This window comes from Peromyscus maniculatus, chromosome 8 (assembly GCF_049852395.1).
Source record: "Peromyscus maniculatus bairdii isolate BWxNUB_F1_BW_parent chromosome 8, HU_Pman_BW_mat_3.1, whole genome shotgun sequence".
Lineage (NCBI taxonomy): Eukaryota > Metazoa > Chordata > Mammalia > Rodentia > Cricetidae > Peromyscus > Peromyscus maniculatus.
Window position 1 is genome coordinate 47,226,063 of NC_134859.1, and position 11,513 is coordinate 47,237,575.

Genomic DNA, 11,513 nt, shown 5'->3' on the forward strand with positions numbered 1-11,513 from the left:
GGTCATGACCCATTAGGGGTTCTTATTCAACCCCTAATGGTCCTTTCACAGGGGTCACCTAAGACCATCAGAAAACACAGATATTTACATTATGATCCATAACAGTAGCAGAATTATAGTTGTGAAGTAGCAAGGAAATAATTTTATGGTTGGGGTCCCCACAGCATGAGGAACTGCATTAAAGGGTCGCAGCATTAGGAAGGTTGAGAACCACTGGTCTAACTTGTCTAAAGTGTAGCTGTCAGAGGTTTCCCCCTTCTATGGTGAGTGTGTACTCACTCTGTTGGTCATTTCTTCTGCTGCGCAGATGCCTTTACTTTACAGAAGCAGTTCTCAACCTGTGCATGTGCTCTCCTATTAGATATCTACAGTATGACTCATACCAGCAGCAAAATTACAGCTATGGTTTTTCGAGACAGGGTTTCTCTGTGTAGCTTTGCGCCTTTCCTGGAACTCACTCTTTAGATCAGGTTGGCCTCGAACTCACAGAGATCCACCTGCCTCTGCCTCCTGAGTGCTGGGATTAAAAGCGTGCGCCACCACCGCCCGGCTTCAACCTGCTTTCTAAGAGAAGATAGGACCACCAGCCCAGGCATGGAACAACCCACAGTGGACTGGACCCTCCCCCATCAATCACTAATTAAGAAAATGCCTTACAGCTGGATCTCAAGGAAGCATTTTCTCAATTAAGATCCCCTCCTCTCAGATAACTCTAGTTTTTATGTCAAGTTGACATAAGACCAGTCAGCACAACTAACATTGATGCTCTTTTTTCCTACATTCTCACTAACAGTTTTTTGTCTTTAGTTTATCTTAATTACAACCTTTCTGATTGACATGAGATAGCAGAGTAGCTATAATTTGTATTTCCATAATGATTAAGGATCTGAACACTTTTCAAAATATTTGTTAGCAATTTGTATTTCTTCTTTTGGGAAATCTCTGTTCAATTTTATAATAAATTTTCTGATTAGGTTGGTTGCTTTCTTGATGTTTAGATCCTTGAGTTCTTTGTTTATTCTGTATACTAGTCCTTTATCAGATGGTGAAGAATTTACCCTATTCTTTTCACTGAGTTAACAGTTTCCTTTGCTGTACAGAAGTCTTTTAATTTCACAAGGTTCCATTTGTTGATGGTTAGCAGTATGTTTTGTGCAAATGGCTTTTTTTTTTCACAAATTCCTAGCTGCATACTAAATCTTTATTCTTTTTTTTTTTGGTTTTTCGAGACAGGGTTTCTCCGTGTAGCTTTGCGCCTTTCCTGGAGCTCACTTGGTAGCCCAGGCTGGCCTCGAACTCACAGAGATCCGCCTGCCTCTGCCTCCCGAGTGCTGGGATTAAAGGCGTGCGCCACCAACGCCCGGCTTCTAAATCTTTATTCTTATACTCACAGATAAGCGTAGCTGACACCCCTCATCAAAGAAGCTTCTTTTTAGAATAGATGAATGATTACAGAAAACCACAATTGGTCAAAATGCAGATAACAACTGATTATGGGGTGTCTAGCTGCAATGGATCCATCCATGACAGAACTCCTGACCCCAAGGCTCAGGGAACATTGCAGCAAGATGGGACACAAGAGCCAGAGACCAGGAAATCTGCTATGAGAGTGTGCCATTTTGAAATGACAAGGAAACTTCACACGCGATATCTCAACAACAGGGCTACCTCTATGAGACCTGAGCAAGGGCAACACTAACAGAACAGACCTGCTAACACAGGAAGGGGAAACTTCACAGGTCCTCACCCTTAGACAAAGAACTACAGACAACCAGGGAATGCTGAGAGAAGGAGAATTAGTCTTACCCAGGGATTATCACCTTTAATTGGTTATCAGACATCAAATGGTTAGCCCTGGAATCGCATACACACAAGCAACACTAAAAGAACTCAGAAGGTGTGTGTGTGTATATATATATATAACACATGATATATATATATATATATATATATATATATATATATATATATACATATACATGTGCATTAAAGAACAAGAGGCCATGTATTTGAAAGGGAGTGGGGGGCATGGGAAGGGGTAGAGAGAAGAAAGGAAAGAGGGGGAATTATTTAATTATATTTTAATTAAAAAAATCAGGTGGCTGTAGATGTGCGGGCTCATACCTGGGTCATCTATTCTAGCCCACAATCTACCTGTCTGTTTCTGTGTCAGTACTATGCTGTTTTTGTTATGACTGCAGTAGAGCTTGAAATCAGATATTGTGATACTGCTAGCAGTATTCTTATTGCTCATGGTGGTTTTGGCTGTCTAGATTATTTTATGTTTCTATATGATGCTTTTTTTTTGGAGACAGGGTATCACCATGTGGCTCTAGATATCTAGGAACTTGCTCTATAGATCAGTCTGGCATTGGACACATATAAAGATTCCCCTGCCTCTGACTCCTGAGTGGAATTAAAGCTATATATCACCACACCTTATGCTCCATATGAATTTTAAGATTACTTTTTCTCTTTCTGTGAAGAATGGAATTTTGATGGAAATTTGATGGGCAGATTGCTTTAAGTCTGTAGATTGATTTTGGCAGGACAGTAATTTTTAGGGTATTAATTCTTCCAATATATGAATATAGGAGGTCAATTCCTTCCTTTGGCTTTGTATAATATTATAGGACCAGTGTTAATAATATACTTCCCAGGGTGCCCAGAAGAGACGCTATCATCGGCGTGGGAATGAATCAGATACACAGAGCTCTTGCATCCAACTCGTTTATTCGTCTGCCACCATCATTCTGCCACCAAAATTCTGCCCAGTTTTCTCAAGATAGCAACACCTTCACGTTTACAATACAACATAAGAATTGTGACCTGAGAACACAAAAGAAGGCGCTGCCCAGCCACCAAACCAAATCACCAGAATCGTAAGTATACACTTCACCAACTGAGAACAGGTAAGCTCCCATCTCCAGACCGACAGATCAGGTCTCTAGCCCCTAGGCCCTACCCATCGGAGTCCCAGCGACCAGACAGCTACCTTTCCCTGCTCCCCCACCAAAAGAAACAAAAACAAAACAAAAACCCAAAAACAAAAAAAAACTAACCCCTACAAACCTAATAACCACTGAAACCATAAGCCCACCCACCCTACACCAACTGGGAACAACTGCTCCCAGAGACAGAACCCACTAACACTGATTTGACTAAGCTGCTCCCAAAGAAACAGAGCCCAACAGCACCAATTTAACCAAGAACTCCTAGTGAACCAAGACTAAAAATTGGAACAAGAGAGGCACCTTCAGACACAGACACTGCCTGCACCAAGCAGAGGAAGAGTGAGTAGACGCCAGTGCAAAAATACAGGCAACAACATAAAGACCTATATGACAACATCAGAACCTAGTGATTCTACACCTGCAAGACCTGAACATACCGAGGCAGAAGAAACAGAAGAAATCAATCTTAAAAATGACTTTAAGAAGATGATAGAGGCTTTTAAAGAAGAAATAAAAAACTCCCTTAAAGAGGAAATAAAAAATTCCCTTAAAGAGGAAATGAAAAACTCCATTAAAGAGGAAATAAAAAATTCCCTTAAAGAGGAAATGAAAAACTCCATTAAAGAGGAAATGAAACACTCCCTTAAAGAGGAAATAAAAAATCCCCTTAAAGACACAATAGAGCAAATAGATCTGTCAGTCAAAGAAAACACTAAAGACAAAAAAAGTCGTAACACAAAACGTCCAAGAAATTAGGGACACCATGAAAAGACCAAACCTAAGAATAATAGGGATAGAAGAAACTTTCCTAACCTAAAGAAAGAAATACCTGTGAAGATACAAGAAGCTTACAGAACACCAAATAGGCTGGATCAAAAAAAAAGTCCCCTCACCACATAATAATCAAAACACTAAACATACAGAACAAAGAAAAAATATTAAAAGCTGCAAAGGAAAAAGACCAAGCAACATATAAAGGTAAACCCATCAGAATAACACCAGACTTCTCAATAGAGACTATGAAAGCTAGAAGATCATGGACAAATCTTATGCAGACACTAAGAGACCACGGATGCCAACCCAGACTATTATACCCAGAAAAACTCTCAATCACCATAGGTGGAGTAAACAAAATATTCCATGATATAACCAGATTTAATCAATACCTGTCCACAAACCCAGCCCTACAGAAAGCACTAGAAGGAAAAATCCAACCCAAAGAAGCTAAACACACCCATGAAAACTCAGGCAGTAGATAATCCCACACCAACATACACCAAAGAAGGTCAAAACAACATGACCACAAAAAATAACAGGAATTAACAATCACTGGTCATTAATATCCATCAATATCAATGGTCTCAATCACCTATAAAAAGATACAGACTAACAGAATGGATAAGAAAACAGGATCCATCCATCTGCTGCATACAAGAAACACACCTTAACTTCAAAGACAGACACTATCTCAGAGTAAAGGGCTGGGAAAAGGCTTTCCAAGCAAATGGACCTAAGAAGCAAGCTGGTGTAGCTATCCTAATATCTAATAAAATAGACTTCAAACTAAAATCAATCAAAAGAGATCAGGATGGACATTACATATTTATCACAGGAAAAATCCACCAAGATGAAGTCTCGATTCTGAATATTTATGCCCCAAATACAAAGGCACCCACATTCATAAAAGAAACATTATTAAAGCTTAAAATGCACATCAAACCCCACACATTAGTAGTGGGAGATTTCAACACACCACTCTCACCAAAAGACAGATCTACCAGACTGAAACTTAACAAAGAAATAAAGGACCTAACAGATATGACTCAAATGGACTTAATATATATCTACAGAACATTCCATCCTAACACAAAAGAATATACCTTCTTCTCAGCACCCCATGGAACCTTCTCAAAAATTGACCACATGCTTGGTCACAAAACAAATCTTTTTTTTTTTTTTTGGTTTTTCGAGACAGGGTTTCTCTGTGTAGCTTTGCGCCTTTTCCTGGAACTCACTTGGTAGCCCAGGCAACAAATCTTAAAAGATATAAAAAAATTGGAATAACCTCCTGTATCTTATCGGACCACCATGCCTTAAAGTTAGATTTCAACAACAACAAAAATTGTAGAAAGCCTACAATCTCATGGAAACTGAATAATGCCCACCTGAAACATCAATGGGTCAAGGAAGAAATAAAGAAAGAAATTAAAGATTTTCTAGAATTCAATGAAAATGAAAGTGCAACATATCCAAACTTATGGGACACTATGAAAGCAGTGCTAAGAGGAAAATTCATGGCTCTAAATGCACACATAAAGAAGATGAAGAAATCCCATACCAATGAATTAACAGCACAACTGAAAGCTCTAGAACAAAAAGAAGCAAACTCACCCAGAAGAAATAGATGCCAGGAAATAATCAAATTGAGAGCTGAAATCAATGAAATAGAAACCAAGAGAACAATACAAAAAAAAATCAATGAAACAAAGAGTTGGTTCTTTGAAAAAATCAACAAGATAGACAAACCCCTAGCCAAATTAACCAAAAGGCAAAAAGAGAGCACCCAAATTAACAAAATCAGAAATGAAAAGGGAAACATAACAACAGACAACAATGAACTCCAGAGAATCATCAGGTCATACTTCAAAAACCTGTACTCCACAAAAATGGAAAATCTGGTAGAAATGGACAATTTTCTGGATAGATACCACATACCAAAATTAAACCAAGACCAGACAAACCATTTAAATAGACCAATAACCCCTAAAGAAATAGAAACAGTCATCAAAAGTCTCCCATCCAAAAAAAGCCCAGGACCAGATGGTTGCAGTGCAGAATTCTACCAGATTTTCAAAGAAGAACTAATACCAATATTCTTCAAATTGTTCCACACAATAGAAACAGAAGGAACACTATCAAACTCTTTTTATGAGGCTACAATTACCCTGATAGCCAAACCACACAAAGATGCAACAAAGAAAGAGAACTACAGACCAATCCCTCTCATGAACACTGATGCAAAAATACTCAACAAAATATTGGCAAACCAAATCCAAGAATACATCAAAAAAATTATCCACCACGACCAAGTAGGTTTCATCCCAGGGATGCAAGGATGGTTCAACATATGAAAATCTGTCAATGTAATACACCTTATAAACAAACTGAAAGAAAAAAACCACATGATCATCTCATTACATGCTGAAAAAGCCTTTGACAAAGTCCAACACCCTTTCATGATAAAGATCTTAGAGAGATCAGGAATACAAGGAACATTCCTAAACATAATAAAGGCAATGTACAGCAAGCCAACAGCCAACATCAAATTAAATGGAGAGAAACTCAAAGTGATACCACTAAATTCAGGAACAAGACAAGGCTGTCTACTCTCCCCATATTTATTCAATATAGTACTAGAAGTTCTAGCTAGAGCAATAAGACAACAAAAGGAGATCAAAGGAATACAGACTGGAAAGGAAGAAGTCAAACTTTCACTATTTGCAGATGATATGATAGTATACATAAGTGACCCCAAAAATTCTACCAGGGAACTTCTACAGCTGATAAACTCCTTCAGTAAAGTGGCAGGATACAAGATCAACTCAAAACAAACAAACAAACAAACAAACAAACAAAAAAACCAACCAACCAAACAAACAAAACCAGTAGCCCTCCTATACACAAATGATAAAAGGACTGAGAAAGAAGTCAGAGAAACATCACCCTTTACAATAGCCACAAATAATATCAAATACCTTGGGATAACACTATCTAAACAAGTGAAGGACCTTTTTGATAAGAATTTTAAATCTCTAAAGTAAGAAATTGAAGAAGATATCAGAAAATGGAAGGATCTCCCATGCTTATGGATAGGTAGAGTTAACATAGTAAAAATGGCAATCTTACCAAAAGCAATCTACAGATTCAATGCAATCCCCATCAAAATCCCAACACAATTCTTCACAGACTTGGAAAGAAAAATACTCAACATCATATGGAAAAACAAAAGACCCAGGATAGCTATAAGAATCCTGTATAATAAAGCAACCTCTGGAGGCATCACCATCCCTGACCTCAAGCTCTACTATAGAGCTATAGTAATAAAAATAGCTTGGTACTGGTATAAAAACCGACATACGGACCAATGGAATTGAATTGAAGACCCTGACATTAATCCATGCACATATGAACACCTGATTTTTGACAAAGAGCCAAAACTATACAATGGAAAAAAGAAAGTATCTTCAACAAATGGTGCTGGCATAACTGGATGTCAATATGTAAAAGATTACAAATAGATCCATATCTGTCACCATGCACAAAACTCAAGTCCAAGTGGATCAAAGACCTCAACATAAATCCAGTTACACTAAACTTAATAGAAGAGAAAGTAGGAAGTACTCTTGAACACATTGGCACCGGAGACCACTTCCTAAATATAACACCAACAGCACAGACACTGAGTGCAACAATTAATAAATGGGACCTCTTGAAACTGAGAAGCTTTTGCAGGGCAAAAGACACAGTCAATAAGACAAAAAGACAGCCAATAGAATGGGAAAAGATCTTCACCAACCCCACATCTGACAGAGGATTGATCTCCACAGTATATAAAGAACTCAAGAAACTAGACATCAAAATACTGAACAATCCTATTAAAAAAATGGGCTAAAGAGCTAAACAGAGAATTCACAAAACAAGAATCACAAAGGGCTGAAAGACATTTAAAGAAATGCTCAACATCCTTAATCATCAGAGAAATGAAAATCAAAACGATTCTGAGATACCACCTTTCACCTGTCAGAATGGCTATGATCAAAAATACTAATGACAGTCAATGTTAGAGAGGATGTGGAGCAAAGGGAACACTCCTCCACTGTTGGTGGGAATGCAAGCTTGTACAACCACTGTGGAAATCAGTATGGAATTGAACTACCTCAAGACCCAGCCATACCACTCTTGGGCATATACCCAAGGAATGCTGATTCATACCATAAAGATACATGCTCAGCTATGTTCATAGCAGCACTATTTGTAATAGCCAGAACCTGGAAACAACCTAGATGCCCGTCAACTGAAGAATGGATTAAGAAAATGTACATATACACAATGGAGTACTACTCAGCAGAGAAAAACAATGACAGCATGAAATTTGCAGGCAAATGGATGGAACTAGAAAAATTCATTCTGAGTGAGGTAACCCAAACCCAGAAGGACAAACATGGTATGTACTCACTCATAAGTGAATTCTAGATATAAAGCAAAGAACAATCAGACTGCAATCCACAGAACCATGGAGGCTATATATATAGCATGGGGGACCCTAGGATGAATGTGACTTATAATAAGTTTTGGTTTTACTCAATTACTGAGCAAGCCTCAATGAAACATTTCACTATTAAGATAAGAGTTTAAACTGAATCAAGCTGATAATAGAAAAATTAATTAATTAATTTAAAAAATAAAAATAAAAAATAAAAGAAAAATTTGAACTATTTAAAAAAAAAAAAAAGAATTGCAAGGGCCCTACCAGAAGCTTCCTGGCAACTTCCTTTGCAACCCAAAAAGGGGAAGAGAATAAAGGTGGAATTAGATAGGAGCTGGAATAAATCAGAGAAGGAATTTATGTGCTAGGAATATATCCTTACTGAGGTTAGGTGAAAACATTACAAGTCTATCATAAGTGTGCTCAAACTACAAACTCACAGATGATTGGGTACAGAAATCTATAAGTCACTAAAATAAAACTGCCACTGTTTTTCTCTGCTACCAGTTTCCTGACAGGGCTGGGAGGAGTACTGACAGCTAGACAATCTGCATCATAGTTTGAAGCACCTGGTGAGGGGAAACCCCTTTGATGTAAGAAGCTGCTCTGGGACAGTGGAAGATCTGAATTTGATTTGCACAGGAAACAAAGCTTTGCACCTAAGAGACCAGGCACTTGGCCTGGGAGCCAGGTTGTCTCCAAAAGGACATTTCACCTAGTTCAGGGGCTTCAGGTGCCTAGCAGGTGGTCTGGTAGCTGTTCTGTTCCTCGCTTGTCCTTTAATGCTTGTTTGGGGCTGGTCCTATCTTTGGATGTGGCTAAAAGGAAATGTTTGCAAAAGGCTATGGTGATATTTTATTTGTACTGAAATGTGATTTTATTTGTATGTTATAAATAAAGTTGCTTGGGGATCAGAGCTGATAGCAAGCCATAGCAGAAACCAGGCAGTGGTAGCACATTCCCTTAATCCCAATCATATGACAGGCAGAGTCTCTGTGTGTTCAAGGATACAGCCAGCATGGAGACACATGCCTTTAATCTCAATACCAACCATAGAAGACCTGGAGGTCTGTATAGATGGGCAGTGATAATGAGGTCATGTGATTGGGTTTACAACCAATAAAAAGGCAGAACAGAAAGTCTATAAAAAGACAGATACACAGGAAGTAACGCTCTTGCTGGGAGGAAGGACAGCAGCGGCAGGGAAGGGTAAGCTCAGCTCTCAGCTACTGCTCTGACCTCTTGGGCTTTTAACTCTGCATTTGGCTCTGTGTTTCTTATTTAATGAGATTGTTCATCTACAAAAGGCAGATACCCAATTCAAATGCTGAAAAAGGGAGTTGGGAGTTCAGAGCCAGAAAGTTCTGCCTATGTGACTTTATCCAAGTACTTTGAGTGTATATGCCTGAGACAGAGGCACACACACACACAAACAAACAAACACACACATTCTGGGAGAATTATGAGCACCATGAATTCATAGCAAGATGCAGCTGAATATTAAAGCTGTGTGACACCAAATATTCTGTGATAAATGGCTTTCCATTTGACAGACCCTTGGCTGGTCAAAGTATAGCTTATTATGTACAGTTGGACTGTCTATTTCATATCCTTGTGGCTCATGACACTTTGGCTTGCCTGCTAGAGATCTCTCACTTTCTTAGTTAGGTTTATTCCAAGGTGTTTTATTTGTTTTTGAGGCTATTGTGAATAGAATTGTTTCTCTGATGTCTGTTTCTGTATGCTTAGCATTGGTGTATATTAAGGCTTCGGATTTTTGTATGTTAAATTTGTGTCCTGTCACTTTACTAAAAATGTTTATCAACACTTGACAGCTTCCTGGTGGGGTCTTTAGTCTTTTACATATAGAATCATATCATCTGTTCCTTAGTTAGGGTTTCTATTGCTGTGAGGAAACACCATGACCACAGCAACTCTTACAAAAGAAAACTTTTAATTGGGGGTGCTTACAGTTTCAGAGGTTTAGTCCATTATCATCATGGCAGGACATGGCGGCACACAGGTAGACATGGTGCTGGAGAAGTAGTTGAGAGTGGAGAAGGAGCTACATCTTTATCCTGCAGTCAACAGGAAGTGGTCTGAGACACCAGGTGTGGCTTGAGCATATATTAGACCTCAAAGTCCACCCCCACAGTGACGCACTTCCTCTGACAAGGCCACACCTACTTCAACAAAGCCACACCTCCTAATAGTGCCTCCCCCTATGAGCTCATGGGAGCCAGTTACATTCAAACCACCACAATCTAGAAGTAAGGGTACTTTAACTTCTTCCTTTCCTATTTATATCCTTTTCATGTTTTTCTCATGTCTTGTTGACCATTTTGAACAGAGATGGAAAATGTGGATACTCTTGTCCTTTTTTTGATTTTAGTGGAAATGTTTCCAGCTTTTCTGCCTATGGAATTGTCATGAATAGCCTTTATTATGTTTAGATATGTTTCTTCTATTCCCAGGGTCTTCAGGGTTTTTTTTTTTTTTAAGATGAAAGAATGTTAGAGTTTGTCAAAGGCCTTTCCCACATCTGTTGAAATGATTGTATGACTTTTATGTTTGAGTCTATTTATGTTATTTATTATAGTTACTGATTAGTTGGGCCATCCCTGCATCTTTGAAATGAAGCAAAATTGTGGTGAAGGCTCTTTTTGATGTGTTCTTGAATTCAGGTGGTATTTTATTGAGATTTTTTTTCTTCTCTGCTCATCAGGGGAGATTGTTGTGTAATTTTCTTTTTACTGTGCTTTGATATCAGGATAATACTGGCTTCATAAAAAGAGTGTGGAAGCTCTCCTTCTTTGTGTTGGTTCCTTTTAAGAGCATGGTCGAATTTTGCAGTGAATCTGTCTGGGCCTATACTTTCTTTACATTTCTTAGTGTGTGTGTGTGTGTGTGTGTGTGTGTGTGTGTGTGTGTGTGTGTGTGTGTGTGTGTATGCCATATGCTACAGCATACAGGTGAAGATCAGAGGCGCTTTTGGGAGTTATTCTTTCTTTCCAGACATAAACCTGGAGGATCTGACTTTTTCCTTACAGGTTTGGTCCTGCTTTGGTATGATCATCCCTTGCTCTGCTTGCATCCTTCCCTTTGGAATGGAATGCTTATTTTATACTGTGAAGGCCTAGACTTAACTTTACAGGCTCCATTTTAGGAAAAGGGCCACCATCTCAGACCACCTGCTGTACTCAGTTCCAGGAAGGACCTCCGGAATGTGCCATGACAACTTGAACGGATACAGAGCAGTACCCTCCTGCAGACATCCTGTCTGCAGTTTATGG